Below are 27467 nucleotides of genomic sequence, written 5' to 3'. Positions count from 1 at the left end.
GGGACATTCAGCATGCATTGTCCAGCTCGTTCAGCTTATTCAAATGATTTTAAAGTCTAACCACAGTAGACACTGTGTTAGGTGCTGAGGGGATATTGAATCCATTCATCCAAAAGATACTCGCTAAGACCTACTCTGGGTCATGCCCTGTGCTCACCATTTGGGGTACCACCATGAACCAAACTGCCACTGTTGGGAAAGATGCTTAGTATGGGGTGTGGGGTAGGATGGACACAAAGAAGTACACCGAGAGGTTCCACTTGCTAAGTGCCAGAAGAAAGAGATGCAAAAAAACCCATGAGAATTTAGGAGAAAGTGGTTCTTTATCCCTGAAAGGAAACAGAAAATCTCAGGCAGGAGGCAATGTTTGGGCTGGACCTGGAAGCCTGTGGACAGTTTGAAAGTTAAGGCCTTTCTAGGCTAAGGGAACAGTGTAAATAAAATTACAATCATGTATTTTGGGGAGGGGTTGGGAAACAGCACAGGTACACACAGGGGAGTTGTAGATAAGGCTAGACACACAGGTGAGAGCCCTGCGTGCTGGCTAAGGAGCATGAACTTTATGCCGTAGTCATTTGAGAGCCATAGCGGGAATGACAGGATCAAAATTGTGCACCAGGAAATTTAATCCTGTAGAAGGCCATGGATAGAATTGATTGGAGGGGGGAGGCATGAGAGATGGGAATCCACTCAGGAGACCGTCACCAAAGTTCAGGCCAGGGATAAACAAGGGCCGAAGGTAAGATTGTGGCAAATAAGCCCTGGAGAAACATACATTAATTATTAAAAGGGAAAAATCAATGAGTTCGTGACTGTGGATGTTTTAGGCTCACTGTGTTCCTCTGGGTATTAGATTTATTTATACAGGTCAGAGCTATGTGGGAGAGAGGTGTGCATGATTCAGGGTCCTCGCAGGGAAACAGAATCTAACTGAGGTGGTTCAAGAGATTTTAAGGAAGGCACCATTTGTAGGGGGGTGGGTGGGATTAAGAAAACCAACGAGGGGAAGTGAGGCACCCAGACATTAACAAGAGGGGAAAAGTTAGCACCCCTGAGGGGCAAGGGCAGAAAATGGCAATACTGGTTTCCAATGAGAATTGGAGTCCTGGAGGTGCCGTGGTCTAGAAAGGACAGTCAAGAGAGCAGGGAAGAAATATGCTTACCTCTCTCTGTCGTAGCCTTTTGCAGTACTGGTTCCTCTCACTGGCCAAACTCTCCTGAAAAGGTGACTAGTTACAGGGGTGGGCCTTTCAGGGCTCAGAGCAGGGGGAAACACAGGCAGAAAAACATACAGGGCAGAGGGCAAGGGGGAGCAGATGGAGAATAACCAACCTACAGTGCCCATTGGTGCCATATGTTAGGGATCTTTCATGTCTTGGAGCTTCTTAAATCCTAGGCATTTCAAACCGAGGAGTTTCAATATGAGATCTGATTCTAATTGACAGTTATCACACACTTGATAATAAAAACGCATAATAATAATCTATATAATGAAAGGTGAGGGCCAGGCTTGGACACATAATTTCACTGCTGAATCTCAGTTTGTCTGTAAAATGGTGATATTCATGCCTGCTGCACCCACCCTGTAAGGTACTTATGAGAAGAAAGTGAGATAAGGGTTATAAAAGTGTTTTTTAGATTAATTTTTGGCATAAATCACCAGCAAGACGTGTAGGATCGTCACTGTCGTCTGGGATCATTCCTTTGTATTTGTGGCACTCCCCGCCACCCCCAACACAGTGTCTGGCCCAGAGGGCAGATCACTGTCTGTGGCATAGAATTAACTTCAGTTCTGACCACATACCCTTTCTCCCATGATTCACGCATGACCTTTTTCATTCAGCTTCATTCCTCTGGGGCTTTTTAACCTCTTCAGTGTATCCCACTGCCTTGATAACCTGTCAGGAAAAAACTAAGACCGCTCAGGATTAAAATCCATGGAAAATATTAAACTTCACTTCATCAAGGGAAAGTTCCGTCACATGCTCTCAGAGTGAGGCATCGTTAGGAGTTTTGACCACGCACCCCAGGTCTGAACATGGGATTTGTTCCCTGAATGTACCAGTTGCCTTCCACAGCTTAAGACGGCTACGCACACGAGTTTGGAGGAGGTGGCAGTCTGAAAGATGAAGAGCCCTTCAAAGCTGTACGAAATCTTGAAATCCCGTGGGTGAGAAGACCGGGTTCTTGTGCTGTAATTGCTTTTCTTAGTCTGGAGCTCAGGGATAGGCCCTCAGTGAGCTCTTTGGCTGGTTCCATCTCTAATACGTATGGTTTTGCATTCAGATCTCTGATTCTGCTGAAGTGTGTTGGAGGAAGTGCAGGCAGAGAGCTCCCTGCTGGGAAGCCACGTGAGGAAGTCCCGTGGCTTCCTGCAGCAAGCCTAGGGAGACTCCTGCATGGTCAAGAGGACTCCTCATTTGGTTCCAGACAGCACGGACAAAGGAGGCTCACCAAGGGCCTCTCCTTCCTGAATCTTGACCAGTTCTTCAAGGTTTTAGGGGATCTACTGGCCACAGACCTGTGTTGATATAACAGGTAAATAGCTGAAGGAAATGCAGGTGTTGGGCATGGAGAGGAGATAACTGAGGTGGGGAGTGTGGCGTGGTGTTCACCCTGCAGCCATCTCAGGGAGGGAGGGGACAATCTCCTCCAAAGACGACAGCTCCTTGTGTCCACGGCTCTGCCCCTCCGTGCCCCGCGTGACCCCCTTTACTAGGTTGGCTGTGTGAGTGGCGCTACTCAAAGTGTGGGCTTTACATCAACAACTTCAGCAGCACCTGGGAGCCTGTTAAAAAGGCAGATTATACGCCTCACTGCAGACCTACTGAATCAGAACCTCCTGAAATCTGGTTTCAGCAAGGCCCCCAGAGACTTTGTGTGCACTTTGAAGTTTGAGAAGCCCTGGTTTTCAGTACAGATACTGCCCTGCTCTGGAGGGTGCAGGTCTTGAGAGTAAAATCATATGCAGAGAGGTGACCGTAATTTGTCTTCATTGCCCTTAGTGTAACAGAGATTCACACGGAATGGGCTTCTAGAACAACTGGCAGTTCCTCCGTCTTCCAGGCCACCTTCACTAATTCAGTTTTTTTTTACATTTGCCCAGAGTGGTTTATGTCAGCTCCGATGGTCCCAAAGAAGCACAGTCCCGTCCCGTCTCTCTCCACTCTTTCAACTCCAGGTTGAAACAGCAGTCTGCCCGTTCCTCTGAATTCCAGCCCAATCCCTTTAGCTCAGTTCCCTGAAATATAGAGCTTCCCTGGCCTTTCTCCTTCCTGGATCAAGGGCTATGTGAAATCCCAGGAGATCTCTTTGCTTTTTTTTTTTTCTCCCCCTCTTTTAAGTTTTTCTACTTTGTTCTCTACCTTCTGTAATTTCTGAAATAATAACTCCCCTGACAAAATTTTATTCCTTCCTCTTTATATCTCTGGCATCTTCACACATCACTGTCCTCTGTGGGTCCTCCCCTTTCCTCTCTGGTCGTTGTTGGGTTTCCATTTTAAGCAACTCAATTTTATTTCATCATGCCTTCCTCCAAAGTGGGTTACTCGTACATCATCTCTTTAGTTTGGGGATGCTGTGTAGAGGAGGGTACATGCTCAGGCACTAGGATGAAGTCGCCAGATTTGGGCTGGGAAAATATATAGCCTCTTCTGGCTACAAGGTAATGGGAAGAATGGGAGGCTCCTAAGAGTTATCAGCAGGGTCCAACCAGGCTTCATGCAGCTCAGTTCAGCTAACATCTATGGAGCACCTACCCACTGAGAAGGATGTGTATGAGGTGTTCAGGAATAGGGCCATGATGGAGAATGGCAGGATGAGGCTCAGACGAAAAAGAAAACCCAATCCTGGCAGACCCCAATTACTAATGAGGCATGCTCGTCTGCACATCGTGGACACTTCAGAGCATCTTTGTTAAATGAAGAAAATAATTTCTGGACTAACAGGCCTTTGATTATGTACATTTTTTCACCTAATTGCTGTGAATTTGGGTTTCCACAGAAAGTTCCTTTTTGGTAGTGTTTTCTGTTGTAGGGCTCTGTGCACCAACACATCCAGTCCTGCTTGCCTTCCTTCTGCTTCTGTGGTAATGGATGGGGCAGTGGCAGGATGGAGTCTTCCTGGAAAATGTGAAGGAGACACTTGGACTCAAGACAAAAAAGAACTTGTAAACATATTAGTCTTTGGGGAAATCTTACTGCAAATTGCTCTGAAGAATGTAGACTGAGAGAGAAAGGACAGAGCAAAAGGAAGGGTGAGGAAGGAAAAATCCAGTTTTAAAAGCAAACAGAAATAATGCTTAGTTTAGGTGGGTTTGTGACACCAAGAAACCTAATGACCCAAGAAGTCTCATTTGATTATTAGCAATTATCTTTAAAATTTAAATATAAAACTTTATTTTTTTTTTTATTAATAATGATTTTTTATTATATTATGTTAGTCACCATACAGTACATCCCCGGTTTTCGATGTAAGGCTCGATGATCCATAAATATAAAACTTTAATTTTTAGGTACAAAGTGCTCATTGGACCATTTATCCCTCTTCTCTGTGTTGGCAACTCCTGTAGCTAGCCGAGAGGAGGCCACAGGGTGTAGCATCATGAGGAGAAGGGACTTAGGTCTCCTAGTTCAGCTTCACCATAATCTCAGTGTGTAATCTTTGGCAAGCTCCTTCCCTTCTCAGGGCTCTAGTTTCTTCTCCATCAAATGAGTAGTTTAGACTAGGTCAGTGGTTCTAAATGCGTGGTCCCTGAACCAGCAACATTGGCATCATGTGGGAAGTTGCCAGAAATGCAAAATTCCTACCGCATCAGAAATGCCCTCCAGGTGATTCTGGTGAATGCTCAAGTGTGACACTCTTTGGACTAGTCATTCTGTGTTTCTGTAAATGAAGTCATTGAAGCCCATGCAGAGCAGAGGTAGGCAATGGAGGCAGATGTCAGGGCTCTAGGCCACCGATTCACAGCTGTTTGGCTGTGGAGAGTAGTGGACCTGCTCTGCATGGAGTGAGCTGAGTCACAGCTCCCATCCTCCCCTTGCTCCAGTGCCAGAACGCCCATCGTAGGCACACTAAGTGCGTGTCTGGGACACTAGCAAAGCAGGGCCACCCACCAATGGTATTTTTGTTTGGAAAAAATTTGATGCTTGATGTTTTCCAAAAAACATTCAAGTCTTTCTCATAGGAAAAATCAGAATGTTGTTAGACCTCTTTATATTTACTTTATAGCTTAGTGATTTTAAAAAGTATTTTGAAATTCTCAGGGCAGGGATGGGGACGTGATGGGCACTATATGACGTTTTCAAGGTTGAGGTATTTAACGTTCTTCGTCCTGCTCTGCCTTTCTCCTTGCTCTTCTGTAAGGTATGCAGTAAGTAATTCACCCTACTTCATAGACTCTAAGAAGCTCCTCTTTTTTTTTTCAAGATTTTATTTATTTATTTTATTTTAAAGAGAGAGAGAGAGTACGTGAGAGCAGGGGGAGGGGCAGAAGGAGAGGAAGAGAATCTCAAGCAGACTCCACGCTGAGCTCATGCGGGGCTTGATCTCACGACCCTGAGATCACAACCCAAGCCAAAACCAAGAGTTGGATGCTCAACTGACTGAGCCACCCAGACACCCCTAAGAAGCTCCTCTTTTTACCTCTGAGACTGGGATGTATCTTACAATTGATGGTGCCTTAGGTCCAATGAAACATGGTATATTGTTGGCATTGTTGATGTTCCTCAGAAGCCATTCTGTGTCAGGCTCTCATCCATATCCTCTCCTGAGGTCTAAAATTCCTGCATAACCCTTGCATCTGGAGTGAAAGGTCATGGCCAGGGTGCACCATGGTGCAGGCATCCTGATAAACTCCAGCAGAAGGGATTTACTCGGTTCTTTGTAGAGCTCCCACCGTTGTGGTGTCTTTTAGGTTATTCAGCACTGGGGATTGGCAGCTTCCCCTGGGCAGCTCGACTCCTTTTGGGCAATGATGAATGTTCTAGAAGACAGTGTAGTGGTGGAAAACGTCTTAGATGCACACCTGTCATCAAGGAGCGCACTTTGTAATGGACACAACATAAAAGTCAACAAGGAATAATAATGTAATATGCTAAATGCCATAACGGAGGCAAATAGAAACTTCTACAGGAGGGAAATCGAGTTGGTGCGGGTTCGTTGGGTGTGACTTCACAGAGGAGGTGACAGCGCCTGGCTCTGAAAGAATAGGAGATCACTAAGTGGAAAAGGAAGGCAAGAAAAACATGCCTTAATGTACTCAGGATACATTTACAATGGGTGAATTTTGGGGTATGTAAATTATACCTCGAAGTTGTTTTTAATACCTTTTTCAAGGAAAGTGCTTTGAGCCTCAAGTGCAAGGTCCATTTGGCAGTGATAAACAAAGAGGGTGCCGTGAGTGGTGAGGGATGAGGCAGGAGGGTTTCGTTGTTATCAGATTGTGCAGTGTCATCTGTCGTACTAAGGAGTTGAAGAAATTTAAGAAGGGTGTTGAGTAGGAAACAGAGATTTGGAAATCGGCAGGATAGACTGTGAGGCTGTGAGATTTGTCGCTATCAGCCAGAAAAAATCGCCGTCATTTAGCAATACATGTAGGTCTGATTTCCTTGGCAGCCCAGGTAAAAAGAAATGTGTGGTGAGTTAGATAGCCTTCATTAAGTGATAAAGGGAAGCAAGTCAGTTTGTCAAAAGAGACAAATTATTTTCCTAGTGCTAAATTGTAAGGAATTTCTAATGTGCACTTTAATATTGGGGTCTTCGAACAGCACAGTTTGAAATAATAATTTCACATGTCTTTATACTAACTCCTGACTCCATGGCGATGGTAACTGTGTGACTCCCCCCTGTAACTCTGGAAGTCAGGGCTCAGAAAGTCCAGTGGAATGACAGAGTGACTCTCAGAGGTAGTGGGAGGCTCAGTGCTCGGGACCCTCTGCTTCCTGGAGAGGAGACTGACCCAAACCCCACCAGCTGGTGCTGTGCTCAGTCATTAAGGACCCACAGGGAAGGCAGCATTGCAGTGATAGTGTGGAAAGAGGACACCCTGCAATTAACTCATCAAGGGACTTTGGGTTAAGGTCAGCTGCATGTAACAGAAAATCTGAAACAACAGTGGTGTTAGCACAACATGGATTAATTTTCTCTCACGTATTTTCACAAAGTGAGCCCACCCATGTGACCAGCGACCAGATAAGAACAGAACATTACTCAGAGGCCCTCTTATGCCTCCTTCCAGACTCTAGCCCTACCCAAGGGTAACTACTATCTTGACCTCTAACCCACACAGATTAGTTTTGTCTGGTTTTGAACTTTGTTAAATGAAATCATTAGTATGTACTATTTTCGTCTGACTTCTGTTTTAACTTCTTTTAAAATTATACACAAGGGCACCTGGGTGGCTCATTTGGTTCAACATCCGACTCTTGGTTTCAGGTCAGGTCATGATCTCATGGGTCGTGAGACTGAGCCCCTTGTGGAGTCTGCTTGAGATTCTCTCTCTCCCTCTCCTTCTGCCCCTCCCCTTGCTTGTGTGCACTCTCTCTCAAATAAGTGAATAAATCTTTTAAAAAAATAAATAAGTAAACTAATACATAGAGAAGACTAGAGACAAATATGTAGTTTAATGAGTTCTTATAACCTAGATCAGGAAATAGAACCCTGCGGCCAGCCCAGGGCCCTCCATGTGCCCACTGCAAGTCTCAACTCCATTCCAGTAAAAAGTGATCGCTGCCCTGACTTTAGAATGATCATTTCCTTGAGTTTGTTTATAGTTCTATCACCTAACTCTGTATCCCTAGCCACTATATATATATATATATATTTTTTTTAAAGATTTTATTTATTTATTTATTTGACAGAGAGAGAGAGAGACAGCCAGTGAGAGAGGGAACACAAGCAGAGGGAGTGGGAGAGGAAGAAGCAGGCTCCCAGCAGAGCAGGGAGCCCGATGCAGGGCTCGATCCCAGGACTCTGGGATCACGCCCTGAGCCGAAGGCAGACGCTTAGTGACTGAGCCACCCAGGCACTCCCCTAGCCACTATATTTTAATCCTGCCCATAAAATATCTTGCCCATTAAAGTTGATTATGTCACTTAAATCTCTTTTAATCTACCAGCTTCCCTTCCATTCCGTTCTTTTTCTCACAATTTGTCTGTTGAAGGACCTGGACCATGTGACCTGCAGAGTTTCCCACAGCCTGGATTCTTAGTGTATGCACACTCATGGCACAGTATGATGCTGTCCCCTGTTCTTTGTATTTCCTGCAAAACCGGCAGCTGGGTCCAGGGGCTCTACAGAGTTGGCTGGGATCCCATTGGCAAGACCCTCAGTGGTGTGGCATTCTTTTATCAGGAGGCACGGGTTGTTCAGTTGCTCTCCTGGTGTGATGCTGGCAGCCAGGGTGCTCAATGCCAGGAGCCATTAATTCACTGCACGTTGCAAAATGGTGATGTTCTATCATTTCTCTTTTACTTATAAGTTGAATATTTTTGATTAAGAGACATTTCCCTTCACTGACCCCTTTTTACTCAGAGATATCGTCGGCAGTGTGCTGGAGCCACATTTTACCAGCCCTTGAGGGTCACTTGTTCACATCTCTCCCCAACCCTGTGTTCATTGATGTCGCATTGGTAGCTTGAAATTGACCATCGTGGGAGAATTTACACCAAGGACATTGGCAAATGATGCAGATCAGGGCTTTCCCCCTTGGAGAGTCAGTTGTTAGACATTCACCAGCACACCTGTGGGTACAGTTTATATAGGAAAGAGAGGTTAAATACTCCATTCTTCCCCTTTATTTACCAGATTTCAAAATAATGAATTGGTTCCCTAGCATTTTCCAAAGATGATCAAATTGGATTTTTATATCATTATGAATCATGGATTTAAATATATGAGGTGAGTTTTAATACAGTGCTCTTAGATCCTTATTGAGGTTCAGATTGTCCCTACTTTGGCCAGTGTGTGGATATGATAGCTGGGGCTCCAGCAGCTAGTTAGGCTTGTGATTTGTTTGAGTTTATAGTCACCATCTTACTATTTGTTTTCCATTTGTCTCACCTGTTTTATATTCTTTTCCCTAGTTTTCCTCACTCTGGTTTGGATTAATCAACTATTTTTTATTATTCCTTTTTCCCCCTCTCTGAACTTCTTAATAATACATTCTTTTATTATGATTTTAGTGGCTACCCTAGAGAGTACAACACATATCCAGGCTCCTTTTACCCTTTTGTTCCCTAGTCTTTAGCATAGGTTTCTGTCTTCAAGGTCACCTCATGGTCCCAATGGCTGCTCCAGCTCCAGCTATCATACTCACATCCCACACAGCTGGAAGGAAGAAATGGAAAAGGGCAAAAAGGGGCACTTCATTAAAGAGCTTTCCTGGGAATCTCTTCCCATGGCTTCTTAAATCCTAATGGGTGTCTTTATCTGAAGTGCAGGCTAGGAAATGTAAAGTTCCAGTTGGGCACAATATCCAGGCTCTGTTCCTAAGGAGGAAGTGTTGGATGGATACTGGGTAGTCAATGTGCAGTTGCTGCCTTACTTTCTCTCTTTAGACCTCATCGGAAAAAGTAGGCAGTTAGACTGGAAAACAGCTCAGGCAATTTAAGAATTCTAAGCAGGATCAAAAATACTTTTATACCTCTGCCTTCTTAGTAATTTAACAACAAATCAGCAAACTTTTTTTCCTTAATGAAAATTCTGTTATCTTCCTGACCTTTCTAAAACACACTTTTATGTTGTGAAGAAAATTCAGTGTCAAAATCTAATAGAGAAGTGCACAATTGAACAAAGCTCTCCATTTGGCTTTAGGAAAACAAGATATTCTATGCCCTCTCTCCCCACCTCTTACAATGATCTGTATTTTGTCATCAAACATTTTTGAGTCAAGAGACTTCTTTGAATACTTTGGACGAAGATGGTTAGAGTAGTGTTGTTCAAGTGTTCCAGAAATGCAGCTGGGTGAGAGCAATGCAGTGATCTGTCTGTAGATGGGGATGGATGGTGTAGTTGCAAGTGTGCAGAATGATACATTGAGAAAGAACTGAAGGGCCCAGAGGGACCGCACATGTGACCAATTTTCCTTGGAAGGAAATAGAGGAGTTAGGGATTTTTGGAGAGTCAGGATTGAGTAGAGCCGGCTACAGATCAGGTTGCTCCCCTCTATGGATAATCCTGAGTCAGGTCTACCAACACGACATTTGATAGGGCCTAGTTTACTCTCATTGGTTGTGAAGTCAGGCATTACCACCCTTGCCAGTGTGGGAGGGGAGGAAGTCTAACCTAACGTGGACATCTCACTTCACTCCTAAAGTCTTCTTTCTGTTGCCTCCAGCTCTGCTTCCCAGCCATCTCCAGGCCCCTTGGTTGTGGCTCTGCCCTGTGAGGCCCACGGAATAAGCCTAATTGTCTTGTACATGGGTCTCCAGAGAATTGAAAACAGACATCATCTTCCCTCATATTTCTGATTTTCCCCCCTCTAAGAACTCCAAATCCCCATGGGGGACTTGCAACTATGGATAACACCTTTCTGTAACAGAGCGCGTCTGCAGGTGTTCGCCTCCGAGCGGCGGGGCGTCTGCAGTGTTGACTGATAAACTGTCCCGTTACACACCTGCTAGGAGCATGTGCCCAGAGACGGCCACCTTGCGTGTGTCCTAGAGCACATCCCTATGAACTGAGGCTGCTGGGGCTGTGGCAGCCCCACGGAGGCTGGAGGCCCAGGGATGGAGAGGCCCCATACTTTTCTGGGTTTCCTGGACAGACTGCCGTTGCTGATTTGGATCCAGATTTTGAGGTTGCACAGGCAGTTTGTGAGCAAACTAAAAATGCTCACCATATACTGCGAAGATGGCCCACCACGGACAAGTAGAAACTTTCGTTTGTTTTTCTGGTAATGGCGAACAGCTGTGTGCAGCCATCCAGAGGCTAGTTCCTCCAGAGACTATAGCCCGTGAAGTACCTTATCCAGACAGGGACTCGGTCTACGTCCAGGATACAAAGATGACCTTCCCATCAATGACTCACAGAGTAGCAGAGCTGGGAAGAAACCTGAGGGATTAGCTGGGTGGGCCCCTTTCTGGATGAGCAAATGATGCATAGTTATAGCCACCGCTGAGTACACTGTCTGCTCTAACTGGTCATACAGATCGATAGTCCTTTCTTCCCCCTTTTCAAAACAGTCGTTTCCATGGAAAAGAAACCCATAATCTCGGCTAGGAGACTTCTGCCCCCCCAGAATCTCTGTTTCCTCATCTGTAAATTGAGGGGGTTGTCCTCAAAATATCCAAGCCCTGTTTTAAGTTCTATGATACGTGAGACTAGAGTCAGAGATTGAGCTAGGGATAGGATCCAGGCATTCCAGGTCCCAGCCTAGGGCAAAGCATATACCCCTTGCCTCCTAGCCTCATCTCACCCCCCACACAATGAAAGAGAAAGAATCCTTCTTTGTCTTTTCAGAACTGTGTAATACAATTATTCTGATTACTACAGAGAGCACTTACCACTAAACATGAGGATTCATTTTCTGTAATGCTGATATTTCATATCAAGATCCTTTTAGGCTCAATTAGCCTCATGGCAGATAATGGAGGCAGTTGCAACCGTTGCAATTTGTATTTTTAAATATACATGCAGCTGTTTAGACACCTTTTGTTTGTTTCTCAATGCGGCTCCATGGGAGAGGCAAGTGTAAAGGTGCTTATAAAAAAACTCAATCTTAATAATGAAAATGTTGCCTGATTAGCTTAAGTACTGACGGCAATATTATTGGGCAGGTGCTTTATAGATGATGCCCCTGAAATCTGAGCAACATTCAAAGAAGACCGAAGACCACAAACTTAAACTGATACAAGTATCAATAAATATCGATAAATACACGAAAGCATATTTTAGCTTCACTTGTAATCAAATAAATGCTAATACCTTTCTAAAGTAATCAGATATCGTTTTGTTACCTTTAAAATTAGTAAAGAAGGTTTTTTTTTCGTGATGATCAGTTTGGCAAATGTGAGGCAAAATGCGTGCCTGTCTATACACGGTGAGTCCGTTCATCCCTCCTGGAGTGCAGTTGAACAATTGAACAGTGCGTATGAAGAGCCCTCTGACTCAAGAATTCTACATTTATTCGTCTTTATGCGAATAGTCTTTTTTTCCTTTTCTGTCCAACTTAAAGCCAAAAGATGAATATATTAACACTATATATTAAGACACTCAAAAAAAAGAATTCTACATCTATCTATCTATCTATCTATCTATCATCTATCTATCATATCTATTTTTTTAAAGATTTATTTATTTATTTATTTATTTGAGAGAGAGAGAGCACGCACATGAGTGGGGAAAGGGGCAGAGAGAGGGGGAGGGAAGCAGACTCCATGCTAACAAGGGAGTCGGACGAAGGGCTCGTCGTGGGGCTCAGTATCATGACCCTGAGTTCATGACCTGAGCCGAAATCAAGAGTCGGTTGCTGAACTGACTGTGCCAACCAGGCGCCCCAAGAATTCTACTTTTAGAAATTTACTCCAAAACAAAATCAAGGAAGCAGATGTTGATTTATGTACAAAGGTGTCAATCATAGCATTCTTTAGGGGAAAATTGGAAACAAGATGTCTAAAAATAGGTGAATGATTAAACAAATTACAGTATGTCTTCATGAAAGACCATTTTGAAGCATTACTGATCATGGTTTTGAAAACAGTTAACATGGAAAATGTTAGGCTATCACATCCAGTCAAAAGAGTAGAATACAAAATTGTATGCCAGGTAGTCAATTTTGTAAGAAACAAACTAAACAGAAATAGAAAAAGATGATGGTATGTGGTAAGATTATGGGTGTTCTTTTCTAAACTTTTCTGTATTTTCTAAATTCTATACCATGGATGCGCATTATTTTTATAATCAGAAAAAACAAGCATTATATAAAAGAAAAGAAAGGCCAAGGGGTAAGGTAAACCCATGATGGTAGAAGGGCTTGCAGAAGCTATAGAGGTGCACCTTGCCCTTCCCAGAGCAGCTCAGAGACTTCCTTATTTTGATGCAGAGCCCCAGTGGACAAGGGAAATCCAGTCTCACTAGCCTATCTTTAGCCAGTTGTAGATTCACCTTGCTCTTTCCCAACACCACTTGGGGCTGCTTTCCTGAACGCAGTCCCTCACCACTGAACCACCTTAGCATTTCTCATTCTTCCATGTTTCACGAATGTTTCAGGAACACTGTGTTCTAATCTGCCCCTTCTTCAGCCCCTCTGAATACAGACTCTGCTGCAGGAAGGAGGTAACGAAGTGCAGGAAGACCACTGCCCCCTCCCAGAAGAAAGGAAAAGCATCAGGCTAGTCACCTCCGTGGTCTGGAGGCAGGGGCACCTCAGGGGATAATGTGTTCCTGCCATTCCCCACTGGCTTGACTCTCCCCATCCAAGGCAGGGGCACCTCAGGGGATAATGTGTTCCTGCCATTCCCCACTGGCTTGACTCTCCCCATCCAAGGCAGAAACCCCAGTAGGGAGCAGATCATAGCAGCTCCCTATGGGAGAGGTGACAGCAGCCCACTACACTGCAAGGAAAGCAGTGCTCAGCTTGGGGTAGTGCTCTCTCCAAGAAATCCTGGGGATCAGAGGGGGTCCAAAGACAGGGACCAGGATGAGGAAGGACCTTTCCTAGAACAATTTGGAACTCTGAGGGAGCTTGGCCAGAGAAGTGAGGACTCAGAGTATTCAAATATCTCAAGAGCGTCTAGAATGAGTGGGGTAAAACCTACTTTATATGTGACCCTAATGATAGAAGCTGAATCAACAGGCAGAACCCACAGGGAGGCAACTTTTGACTCAGTACAAAGAGACACTTACATTTGTAGAAATGTGCTTACATTTTTGTTGTTGTTGTTGTTGATTATATAAACTTGCACATGGTAAACCATTAAAAAACCACTAAGGGATATACAGTGAAAAGGAAGTTGTCTGCCCATGTCTGTCCCTCATATACATGTCAGTCCCACGGGCAAACTACCCGCCCGCCCTACCACCAGGCAACCAATATTGGCAGTTTCTTGTATATTCTTCCAGAAATAGTCTATGGTCTTATATGGTCTATATACAAGCTTACTGTAAGCACACGATACAGACTATTCTATATATATCTTTTTAAATTCAAAACTGTTTAAGATTATTCTCTATTAATCCATAGAGTACTATCAACTTCTTTTCTTCTTCTTCTTTTTAACGAATGTATGCAACTCTTTGTGTGACTAAATTGTAATATATTAAGCTCTCCTCTTAGTGAGCATTTAGGATGCTTTCAGTTGCTAGCCATTATAGAAAACACTGCAGTGAGTATCTTTGTGTGTATGGAACACATGTGAAAATACATTTGTAGAATTAATTCCTAGAATTGAAATTGCTGGGTTAAGAGATTTTTTCAATATAAAAGTTTAAAAACATTTAATACCATTATGCAGTTCAAAATTGAGAGGATACAAAGGGTATATGTGAAAGGCTAACTTTCGTTCCTGTCCTTCAGCCTTCTAGTTCTTTTTCCTCAGTCGACCAGTGGTATGAGTTTCATGTATATTCTTGAATAATGATTTCCTTCCTTTTTTAAATGGTAGCACATTGTATTCATGATTTTGTGCCTTGCTTTGAAAAAACTAACAACATATGAAAATGGTTCTCAATGGGGAGGAGCCAAAGAGCTTTCTGTTTCTTTTTTTATAGTTATATGGCATGTGCCATATAACTATATGTATGTGCCATAATTATGATGGGCATTTTGGTTGTTTAAAATGTTTTGCTATTGGTACACATTTAAAATTTTTTCATAGATATTGCCAAATTGCCCTTCACAGAAAATGTACCAATTTACACTTCCGTCAACAAAACATGAGTTTGTTTTCCAACATCTTCAACAATGCATGTATTATGAAGCTTCTGATCTTTGCCATTATGGTAGGTAACACGTGATATCTCAGTGTTGCCTTTATTTCCGTATCTCTTATGAGTAAGGTTGAGCACTTCTGTAGATGAACCATTTATAATTGTTTTACCATAAATTAGCTATTCCTATCTTTTGCCCATTTTTCTACTGGGTTGTTGGTCTGTTAATTACTGATTTTTAGAAATATATATATATGCAACAATATTATCCCTTATTTGTGCATATATATATACATACATACAACAAAATTATCCCTTATTTGTCATCTGTGTCATAAATGTTTTCCTTACTTTTCATTTATCTTTCGACTATGTTTATGTTGGTTTCCCCCATGCAGGATTTTTTATTTTTATGTAATAATGGCTATTCATCTTCTATTTAATGTTTATGACCTTTCTTGCTCCAAGATTAAATTAGCCTGTATTCTCTTCTAGTACTTCAGTGGTTTCATCATGAAAATATTGGATTCATTTGGATTTTATTTTATTTTATTTTTAAGATTTTATTTATTTATGTGACAGAGAGACAGCCAGCGAGAGAGGGAACACAAGCAGGGGGAGTGGGAGAGGAAGAAGCAGGCTCCTAGCGGAGGAGCCCGATGTGGGACTCGATCCCGGAACGCCAGGATCACGCCCTGAGCCGAAGGCAGCCGCCTAACAACTGCGCCACCTAGGCGCCCTGGATTTTATTTTAAAATGAAGAGTAAGATATAGGAAGTAAGGTAGGGATTCAACTGTTTTATTTTTTCAGATCGTCATATAATTTATTTAAACTTCAGGGCTGCTTAGGGGGCTCAGTCGGTTGGGTGTCTGCTCCTGATTCAGGTAGTGGTCTCAGGGTCCTGGGATAGAGCCCTGCGTTGGGCTCCACGGTCAGCGGGAAGTGTGCTTCTCTCTCTCCCTCTCCCTCTGTGATCTCTCTTGCTTTCTCTCAAATAAGTACATAAAATCTTAAAAAAAAAAAAAAGCTTCAGAGCTATTTGAGGGTCAGGATTATGTGTGATTCACCTGTGTTTGTCATAGTACCTCTTACTAATAATAACTAGCACTTGATGAGAACTTACTAGGACCAGGATGTCCAAATATCTGTGTGCTGAGTGACTCCAAAGTTCTTGAACTTTCTAGGACACTACTCCTATTATAGCACAGTGCCTTACCCATACTTTCCCAGTCAATGTCATTTTAGTGAATGAATAGATGCGGTTGTATTTAATTTGGGCCCCATCAGGCTAGCAAAGCACAGCAATTCATAGAACCCAGTCAGTCTAAGCAGATTCCTCTACATATCCAGCAGGGGGTTGGGCCATTGCATTGGAATAAGCATAGCTCTGCCACTTACCTCTGACCTCGAAGCAATAGTTTAACTGTTGTGCACTTCTGTTTTACTCATCCGTGAAACGGGGTTAACAAAACCTAGCTGGGAGGAGTATTGTGAAGGTTAAATGAGATATTGTCTGCATAACGTCTTGAAGGACATCAAGGTGCTGTGCCTTAAGGGATTATAGCTCAAGTGTGGATAATGCAGATACCATTAAATGCACATGCCTAGTTCTACGTCTCTTCCTGGTAGGACTGAAAGAAGAGGAGGCTGGACAGGGGACAGAATTGTGGAGAGATAGGGGCTGTAAGTAGCTATTTCTGTTCCCCAAGTGACCATTCTCTAGGCACAGACTGAAATTCCCTCTGGAGTCACACTAATGGACATATTAGTATCAGTTGACAAAGTACCGCGTGCTCTTAATGTTCTCCCATTAAGCTTCATGGAAAGTGGCAGGAATTCATGGACCATTATAGGAAATCTTCTATGACTTTAGCCTCTAGTAAACCGTAAGCTCTGGAAGGTCAGGCTGTGCCCCCAACTGTATAATGATGCACAAAACATCACTTATTTTAAGACAGAAGTTCTGTAAAATCAGGTTATCCTTGTCAGTACTAGAATCAGAAAATCATCTTTTATTTTTGAAAAAAAATGTTTTAGTAATGGATTAATTTGTGAACACTTGCTGTTTGGTTTCAAGCTAATCAGCATGTGTGACAGTCATTAATCAGGGTCTAGACTATAAGAATGCATCATTTCTTCAGTGTCATTGTGGTTTTTCATAATCCACACCTTAAATTTCGGTACTTTCAGCATTCCTTCACAAAAAGTGTCATCTCTTTTTATATTAATCAATCCACATTTTTTAAAAAGGGAAAAAAGAAAAAAAGAGAAGGAAGACCCAAACTCCACAAATTGTGAAAGAAAAGACAGATTTAAAGTGTTAAGACATGGAAGTTTTTTTCTTTTCTTTTCTTTTCTTTCTTTCTTTCTTTCTTTCTTTCTTTCTTTCTTTCTTTCTTTCTTTCTGACAGAAAGCAGGATTGGGGGAGGGGCAGAAAGAGAGAGAGAATCCCAAGCAGGCTCCACACCCAGTGCTGGACCCACGTGGGGCTTGATCTCATGACCCTGAGATCATGACCTGAGCCGAAATCAAGAGTCAGACGCTTTGTCGATGGAACCACCCAGGCACCCCAAGATCTGGGAGTTTCAAAGTGTGTAATAATAGCTGCTTTTTTATCAAATGTCTACAATACCCTGATTCTCTGCTAAGTGCTTTATCCTTATTTAATTTAATCCTCATAACAGTCCCCAAGGTCAGTGTTAACTATTTATTATGATGTGAAAACTGAAAGGTTACGTTAGTTGTCCAAGGTCACAAAGCTAACAAGGGCAAGAGCTGGTATTCAAGCCACATCTGACTCCACCCAGAACATCCCTGATTCAAAGAAAAGACTAAGACACAATGTCTCTGTACATAGTCCACCTTAACAAAACACGAATAAAGCCTTGTTTTTAACAAAATCTAGGTCATCCATCTCTCTCCCTGTCTTACACCGAGGATGGGAGGGAATGTCTCCAACACACTCCCCTGTGTCCAGGGCCTCTCCAGGTCCTATTTTCAGAATTCAAGGCTATAAAATAGTGTTTTAACTGAAGAGGGTTTGGGCTAGCATCTCCCCCAGATCTCCCTTCAGTCAGGCTTGCTCTGCTTATCCCTGTCTTCTAACTGGGCTTCTATTTAATAGGATCTGAATTGAGTAAAGGATTCCACTGGTCTTCCCTTCACCAAAAGTTAGAAGAACACTAGGGCATCTGGCTGTCTCAGTTGGTAGATTGTGCAACTCTTAATCTTGACGGTGTAGGTTTGAACCCCATGTTGGGTGTAGAGATTACCTAAAACTAAAATCTTCAAAAAAAAATTCCTTCAGCTTCAGGTATTTAATAAGTCAAGGTGCCATAGGGGCACCCGGCTGGCTCAGTCATGAGACTCTTGATCTCAGGGTTGTGAGTTCAAGCTCCATGTTGGGCATAGAGTTTACTTAAAAATAAAATAAATTTAATTTAATTTAATTTAATAAAAGAAAAACACTGATGTAGCCCAATTCTTTCTTTTATAGATGACACTCAGACCCAGTGGGCTTGAGTAAAATCACCGGGAAAGGTAGGACAGATCCTTTTCTCTTTAAGGTTTTAATGGCTGGGTCACTACAGGGAAACTATGGAATAACAAAGACAACCACCATGGGAAATATGTTCCAAGAGCCTTTCTGGCTTGTTGACCCAGTAGTGGATGGTGGCTGACCCGGATTTAAATTCTGGCTCTGTCATCTACTACTGGATTATTTCTAGCAAGTTACTTAACTTTGCTAGGTCTCTTTATCTGCAAAAGGGACACCCTAACACCTGCTTGTTGGGGTTTTGTGATAATTAATAGTGTATTTAGCATGTCATAGGTTTTCCTTTCCATCCTCAGAATCTTCCAGCTTTCATTCTCTGTCTGGGAGCTCTCTTCTCACTCTCCTATTCAGGGAGCTAACTTGTACTCACTCTAGTTTCCTTCACTTCTTTCCCTGGGTTTGAATCTAAGGTCTTAGATTCTTACTAATTAAGTGATCTTGGGAAAGTGTCCTCATCTATAAAATGGGGGTCCTAATAACATATACCTTGTAGAATTATAAAAATAAGATGACATGAACTGCTTAGAATAGTGACTAATAAATACTAGGTCTCAATAAATTTTAACAAGGGCAGTTTGTGGGGTCCACAAAATAATTTTGGAGGACTCTCTTTCCTTCATAAATAAGCTATTCACATTGCCTGGAAGCTTAGGCTCTTTGTGCTTTATTCTTGGAGTTCAGGAATTTCACCAGGGCATGTTTTTAAAAGTCTGTTCTGGCAATTTCTCGCTCGCTCTCTTTTATTTATTTATTTATTTATTTATTTATTTATTTATTTATTTATTTGACAGAGAGAGAGAGAGCCAGCGAGAGAGGGAACACAAGCAGGGGGAGTGGGAGAGGAAGAAGCAGGCTCATAGCGGAGGAGCCTGACATGGGGCTTGATCCCATAACTCCGGGATCACGCCCTGAGCCGAAGGCAGACTCTTAACCGCTGTGCCACCCAGGCGCCCCTCTTTTTTTTTTTTTTAAAGATTTTATTTATTTATTTGACAGAGATAGAGACAGCCAGCGAGAGAGGGAGCACAAGCAGGGGGAGTGGGAGAGGAAGAAGCAGGCTCACAGTGGAGGAGCCTGATGTGGGGCTCGATCCCATAACACTGGGATCACGCCCTGAGCCGAAGGCAGACGCTTAACCGCTGTGCCACCCAGGTGCCCCCGCTCTCTCTTTTTTTAAGATTTTATTTATTTATTTGAGAGAGAGAGAGTGAGTGAAAGAGAGAGCACAAGTCTGAGAGCTCGGGGGCAGGGGAGTGTGGAGGAAGAGGGAGAAGTATGCTCCCCGCTGAGCAGGGAGCCCAATGTGGGGCGCAATCCCAGGACCCTGAGATTATAACCTGAGCCCAAGGCAGATGCTTAGCCGACTGAGCCACCCAGGCTCCCCCTAATCCTTGTCTTTTAATTAGTATATTTAGGCTACTTACATCTACTGTAATTATTGAAATATTAGGAGTTAAGTCTGACATTTTGTTATTTATTTTGTTCCCTGCCCTCCTGTCTTGCTTGCTTCCCTGTGGATTACTTGAGCAATTTTTTAGAATTCCAATTGTAATTCCCTATGATGTTTTTGAGTGTATCTCTGTAGGTTTTTTTTTTTTGTAAAATATAAAGTTGTGCATACATAACTTACCACAGTTTACTGATGCTGACATTTTACCACTTCAAGTGAAATGCACATTTAGATCCCTTTACCCTCTCTCCTTTTTAATGTAATTGTCTTAAATTTTATACACATTGAGAACATCCAACAATATTATAATTTTTGTTTCCAATACCAAACATAAATTAGAAAACTCAAGAGGAAAATGACATTTTATTATATTAACCAATATTTTTACCCTTTTTTTTTTAAAAGATTTTATTTATTTGACAGAGAGAGAGGTAGCAAGAGAGGGAACACAAGCAGGGGGAGTGGGAGAGGGAGAAGCAGGCTTCCTGCTGAGCAGGGAGCCCCATGCAGGGCTCCATTCCAGAACACTGGGATCATGACCTGAGCCAAAGGCAGATGCTTAACAACTGAGCCACCCAGGTGCCCCATATTTTTACCCTTTCTGTTATTCTTTCTTTATTGCTGATATTCTAAGTTTTCATCTTTTATCCTTTCTTTTGTGTTTGAAGAATTACCTCTAGTCATCCTTTCATTGGTTACAATTTCCCTTAGTTTTCCTTCATCTTAGTTTTCCGCTTTCCTTTCTGAAGGATATTTTTACTGGATATAGAATTCCAAGTTGATGGTGATTTTCTTTCAGCACTTGAAAAATGTTGCACCACTTCCTCTGTCCTCCATTTCAAATGAGAATTTGGCCCTCATTGGAATTGGTGTTCCTCTGTAAGTCACTTGTCATTTCTCTCTGCTATCAAGATTTTTTATTTTTTATCATTAGTTTTCAGGAGTGTAATTAATTATGATGCCTTGATGTGATTTTTCTGTGGTTTTTTGTTTTTGTTTTTGTTTTTGTTTTTTTAGTTTCTCCCTTCTGGAAGTTGCACAACTTCTTTGATCTAGACTTTTGTCTTTTGCCAAATTTGGGGAATTTTCAGCAATTATTTCTTCAACCGCTTTTTCAGTCCCATTTTGTCTCCCCTGTCCTTCTAGGCTTCTGATAATATGAGTGTTAGCTGAACTTTGTTCTCTTTTTCCCCCCAATCTATTTTCTCTCAGTTGTTCAGATTGGGTGTAATCTATTAATCTGCCCTTAAATTCACCGATTTTATCCTTTGTTACTGCCACTCTACTATTGAGTTTATCCAGTGAGTTTTGAACTTCTTTTGTTGTATTTTCCAGTTACATAATACCCATGTGGTTATTTTTTAAAATATCTATTTCTTTGCTGGTATTTCCTATGTTTTCATCTGAGAACTCATGATTGCTTGTTGAAGCATTTTTAGGATGGCTACTTTTTTTTTTTTTAAGATTTTATTTGTTTATTTTGACAGAGAGAGCCAGCCAGCGAAAGAGGGAACACAAGCAGGGGGAGTGGGAGAGGAAGAAGCAGGCTCATAGCAGAGGAGCCTGATGTGGGGCTCGATCCCACAATGCTGGGATCACGCCCTAAGCCGAAGGCAGATGCTTAACGACTGTGCCACCCAGGCGCCCCTAGGATGGCTACTTTTAAAACATTGTCAGATAATTCCAACATCTGCAGCTTCTCCATTTTGGTGTCTGTTGATTGTCTTTCAGTCAAGGTGAGATTTTTCTGGCTCTTGGTATGATAAGTGATTTTTAAAATTGTATGTTGGACATTTTGGGTTTTATGTTATGAGATTCTGGATCTTATTTGAATTCTGTTTTAGCAGGCCCCAACTGACACTGTACTAGTAGGGAAAGAGAACCCCGCCTCGTGACCCCTTGGTGGGAATGGAAGTCCTAGTCCCTACCCTGCCTCTGCTGACACCATCCTGGTGCAGAGTGCGAGATGTGTCTTGTGGCCCCAGGGCAGGGGTGGACATCCAAGTTCTCTACTTAGCCTCCACTGACCAGGGGTGGGAGAGTAGGAGTAGGAGTGTTGTGTGTAATTTTCTACTCTGGTGTTTGACTGGAATGGGGTACCTATTGTCACAAATGCTCCTGTCTTGTTAGACTACCCTTTCCCATTCCTTTGGCTATGCAGAGCAGACTTTTCTTGAGGCCTTTTTTTAATCTGTCCTGTTGGCATTTCCTTGTCGTGGGCTTGTCTAGTGCCTGGTCTGGGATATATAGGATGCAAAAAGAAAATCTAGGGAATTTGTTGCCACGTCATTCTTTGAGTCCTGAGGTGCCTATCCAGTCTGCCTTCTCTCTCCGTCATTCAGAATTTTCTTATGTTTGTTTTTCACATTATGTCTAGAGATTTTAGCTAAATATAGCAAGAGGAATAGGGAGAAATGTGTTCCTCCATCTTGTCCAGAACTGGAAGTCCTAGGTATATGATTTTATTTTATTTTATCTTATTTTTTTTAAAAGATTTTATTTATTTATTTGAAAGAGGGAGACAGCGAGAGAGGGAACACGAGCAAGGGGAGTAGGAGAGGGAGAAGCAGGCTTCCCGCCAAGCAGGGAGCCTGGTGTGGGGCTCCATCCCAGGACCCTGGGATCATGACCTGAGCCAAAGGAGACGCTTAATGGCTGAGCCACCCAGGTGCCCTTATCTTATAATTTTATTTTTTTAAAGTAATTTCCACACCCAACGTGGGGCTTGAACTCATGGCCCTGAGATCAAGAGTTGCATACTCTGTTGACTGAGCCAGCCAGGTGCCCCCCTTGGTATGTGTTTTTAAATTACTGCTGGGTAGCATTCAATGAGTCTTTTCTATCTGAAAATTCAAGTTCCTTAAAGTCCCTAAAATTTTCTTCTGTTACTTCTTTGGTGATTGCTTCTCCCCCTTATTACTTTTGCTCCATTTGCTACTCTATTATGTGTATATCTTCTAGATATTTCATACACATTTTTAACCTTTTCACTCATTTCCATTTCTTTGTATTTTCGGTTTGGTACTGTGGGATTGTTCTCCTTTTTGTTTTTGTTTTTTTTTTAAAGATTTTTATTTATTTATTTGACAGAGATAGAGACAGCCAATGAGAGAGGGAACACAAGCAGGGGGAGTGGGAGAGGAAGAAGCAGGCTCATAGCGGAGGAGCCTGATGTGGGGCTCGATCCCATAACTCCAGGATCACGCCCTGAGACGAAGGCAGACGCTTAACCGCTGTGCCACCCAGGCGCCCCATGTTCATTCTATTTTTCATTTCCACAGTTAACATGTTTAAATTTAGAAATTGTCTTTTCAACTTCCCCAAACCATGTGTCTTCATTCTGATTCTGTCTTTCTAATCTCTACTTGAATCTCCTTAAGATTCTTACTTTTAAAGCTTACTTTTTCTTCTTTTAAATCTATCTCAGTATGAGTCCTCTCTTCTAGCTATTTAGTTTGGTCTTCTTCCTTCAAGCTATGGAGTCTCCTTAAATGACCTCTGATCCACTTTGGCCACTCATGTTGGCACCTGGGCAAGGCAGGCTACTGTGGCCTCTTGGGTAGCAACAGTGCAGCAGTTATGAAAGCAAAGGAAGCTGACACCTCTCCAGTGGTCTAGTGGTGAACAAGGCTGGTCGGCTGGGCCTACCATGCTGAGGTGAGGTGGGAGAGGCTTCTTGGACTTTCAAACACCCCATATGAATAGGGAGGGGTTGGGCTGCTGTGTGCCATTGTGTAGGTTGTCTACTCTACAAGATTACCTGGTTGAGAGGATCAGCAGGAGCTCAAATCCACTTGCTGAGTTGTGTACCATGGTATGGAGCTACATCTGTCTGAAGGAAAGGAACATTATTTTCTTGTTTTCACAAAGGCATCTGAGGAGGGGATGCTTTTTTTCTAATCCACATAAAGGCACTATATGGCTAGTAGCCCTGGGAGGGGTAGTTTGGCCCAACTGTGACATTCCTCTCTCAGGAGACAGACCTCAGAAGATTCAGGGGTCTTCCCCCCCAGGGCTATGTGCAGGAAGTGGGCAGAGGCAGTTTCTACTCACTGCAAAAGGGTCCCACTCCATTGGGGCCAGCGGGGCCTCTCAAGTGGCCCCAGAATCCAAAGGCTTCACTGTAGGCTCACTAGCAAGCCAGGCAATTCCCAGGCTCCTGGGCATTGGTCCTTCCCACAGTTTTAAACAGTGTGGCAGAGACGGCATCCTTCACCAGCCCTGCACTGGTTCAGACTCCCTTTGCATGTGTGACATCTCCTTTATGTTCCAGCTCTAGGCCCCCATGTCCTACCCTCTCCATTCCCTGTATGTCTCACAATATGACTTAACCTCTGTAGTGAGCTGGCTGAGATGGGGAGTCAGTTTATAGGATGCAGGCCCCCATCTTTAGAGGATCCCCCTGGATATCATTCTAAAATGATTTATGAAATGTCTCCACATTGCAATTCTGTTGCTGTCCTCTTCCTCCCCACAAGAGTAGAGCTCTGTTACCCAGATAAACTTGAATTTGAATCCCCTTTGCCAGCTGTGACCTCATACAAATAATTTGACTTCTCTGAGCTTGTCTCAGTTTCTTCTTCTGTAAAATGGGGGTAATAATGTTTGTGTTGACTAACTCAAGGAGCTATTGAGAGAATACAATGAGGTGATTGTTTTGTCTGCCTGTGTTTTATAACCGTGAAATGCTATGAAATGTAAAGGAACAGACCAAAGTGATGTTGGAGGGATGGTGGCATCTGCCCCTTGGGCTGTGGGGAGCACAGCGGCGGATTCAGGGCAGAACGGAGCCCGTGGTAATTGGAGCAGATGTGGTGGAAAGACCAGAGTAAGGCCATGCTAGACCCTGGCCATAACCTCAAGGGCACGCCATCGGAACTGATCTCCCAAAAGCTGAACTAACAGAGAAATAGAGAATTTTAAAAAGAGTTAAAAAGGAAAAACCTGCTGAAGCCACTCCTATATTTTCAAAGCTGTCCCTCAGAACACTGAAAGATTTATCATCTGAGAAATGAGATTAAAAAGCTCATCTGATGAGAGACATAAGGAATTCAAATATTTTCAAAAAACTGTAATAATCATTCCCAGCTCTATCCCATCCTTCCCCTCTGTTTCCAACCCAGTCATGAAGTCCATTGCCATGAGCAATAGATTAGAGTACCAATTTTATCAAGAAGCAGAGAATGTGATTAGGGAGAGGGAAAGAAATGTAAGCAGACAAGGCTGATTGGGAGAGCTGAGGAAGCAGTCCAGAAAGGAGACGTGTTTGCCACATCCCCATCCCCCACCCCCCTAAAAAAAAGTAAAAATGGGTCGTCTTTAGGAGCATGACTGGGGTAAGTGATCAGACACAGTTTGGAGAGTACTGGGAGACGGGGCTCCTTTCCCTAATGCACGGAAAATAGACTCTCTCCCCTAACTCCCTATTTGTTGTATTCTACAGTAAACTGGACAGTTCATTTTTAAGAAATGAACAGTGAATGTCTGCTTCTGTGTTCTAGAATCTTAGGAGTAAGAACATGTTGTTTTTATGTCATCGTTTCTCTCTGTAGAGCAACAATTTACTTGTCCTCAAGAGGTAATATAATCCTCATGATAAGCACACAGTTTCTTTTGCAGAGAACAGCCGGACAGCTCTTTCTGACTAGGTCACACTTTCACTTCCTTAATCTCAAAGAATCATTTGGTCTGGAGCTCAGGAGAACTTGGTCTATAAGGTATCATTCTCTCCTTTTCCAGGGGAGGAGATGGTAGCTTGGAGAGGTAGGGTACACAGCAGGGTAGGGACAGAGCTGGGTTCTAGAACTCTAAAGCACTGCTTTTCTACGAGCAGCTCACCACAGGTGCAGCCTTGGGTCTTATCTAGGGCTATTCCTAACGGTCTACCTGCAGTACTCCAACAGTCCTTGAGTCTTGGCCCTCCCTAGTCTCAAATAAACTGTCTTTGTTAGACTTCAGGATTCAGTAGGTCTTGAATACTAAAGATATGTACTTAGTTTTTTTTTTTTTTAAAGATTTTATTTATTTATTTGACAGAGATAGAGACAGCCAGCGAGAGAGGGAACACAAGCAGGGGGAATGGGAGAGGAAGAAGCAGGCTCATAGCTGAAGAGCCTGATGTGGGGCTCGATCCCATAATGCCAAGATCATGCCCTGAGCCGAAGGCAGGCGCTTAACCGCTGTGCCACCCAGGCGCCCCATGTACTTAGTTTTTGTGGTATAATAACACTCTCATAACCAAACCATGCCATTCCCCACCCAGTCTGGATTTGTGTTTATGCTGCTACACGTCAAAAGGCATGAGTCCATAGTAGGCAGTCAACAATGTTGGATGAATGACCTTTCGGAGGCCCATTAAGGAATCGTGTCATTTTAGGTCTGAAAGAAACCTTGAAGGTCATTCGCTCTCACTTCTCTCTTCTGTATGTAGCCTGAAGAGTGAGGGGACTTGGGCAAGTAGCAAAATAGTAGTAGAATCCTTTTTCTCCCCCTGTTTCTCAGACCACTGTTCATCTGTTCACCTGCACTGCTTCTTATTAATTTGATATGAAGGTGTTAAAATGGCCATTGTACTTGTGTTCTGATATACAAAATACAAGTTTCTAATGTCTACTTTAAAAACACTACTCCATACAAAACGACAGGGACAGGTTTAAAGCAATTTTTTTTAGCCATATGGAATTTGATCATTCTGAGGAAGAGCAGAAACTTGTCCTGAATCACTACAGACAGTAAAGCTGAAATTTGAAGCAGTAAACGATTCTATTTTGGGAACAATAGATACAAAGTCAGGAACGGTTAGGCATTCCAAGAAGGAAATTGTATAGAAAAGCTAACTATTAAGTCAGCTCTCAGAAGTATTTGAATGCAAAGGAGATTAATACAGATAAGGGGAAGGTATGGGCACTTAGCAGATAACAAATGGCACACTCATGCCGTAGAGAAAGCAAAACTTTTAGCTGAAATGGTACTTATGGGAAATAAATCCAAACCTCAGATGTTTTAGTCAGGAAGTCTCATTAGGATGCAACACAGCTTCTCATTATGGGTTATTACATAGTGTCACTAAAAAAAGGAGAGACATCTGAGAGGGACAAGGCGTGATCAAATAGCCATATAAGAAATTGCAGTCTTGCTGCGTCTTGCTCTGTGTTAATATTGGATCATTTGATGGTATTCTCTCACCAAAAATGACTTCAGAGTGACAAAAACAGAGATTAAAAGTGGTCTAGATTGAAATGACAGCTGTTAGGGTAAAGTTCTTTTGAGAATCATCTGTATATTTTATTCATCGATTTATTTATTCATTCAACAAATATCTATAGAGTCCTAGGGAGACAAAAATAAATAATTGTCTTTCTCAAGGAGGCATGTAAATAATCATTGTAATGCGGGGTGCTTGGTGCTTTGTTTGAAGAATAGCCCAAGCACAGCGCAGCCACAAAGGAGGGGCTGGGGAAGACCTCATAGAAGAGAAGATACTTTTGAGCAGGATGTAAAGGAGGAAGAATTTGTCTGGCAAGTTGTAGGAAAAGTGGGAAAGGAGGAAGCGTCCCAGGGTGAGGCATTAGCTTCTGCCAAGCACTTAGCT

At 42.7% G+C, this 27467-nt stretch overlaps 1 protein-coding gene across 1 annotated transcript in view; it reads left to right on the top strand.

Moving 5' to 3' along the window:
• Positions 1–2408: 2408 nt before the first annotated feature.
• The window catches only part of FRMPD1 (FERM and PDZ domain containing 1), a 122101-nt gene continuing 97042 nt past the window's right edge, over positions 2409–27467 (top strand). Inside the window, exon 1 of the mRNA XM_087869555.1 lies at positions 2409–2538. The gene's annotated coding sequence lies outside the window, so the exon portion shown is untranslated. The remainder of the gene's footprint in view (positions 2539–27467) is intronic.

Source organism: Ursus americanus, chromosome 18, assembly GCF_024610735.1.
Source record: "Ursus americanus isolate L20-20 chromosome 18, mUrsAme1.1.p, whole genome shotgun sequence".
Lineage (NCBI taxonomy): Eukaryota > Metazoa > Chordata > Mammalia > Carnivora > Ursidae > Ursus > Ursus americanus.
The sequence above is the reverse complement of the archived record's forward strand: the minus strand, read 5'-3'. Positions and strand labels throughout refer to the sequence as shown.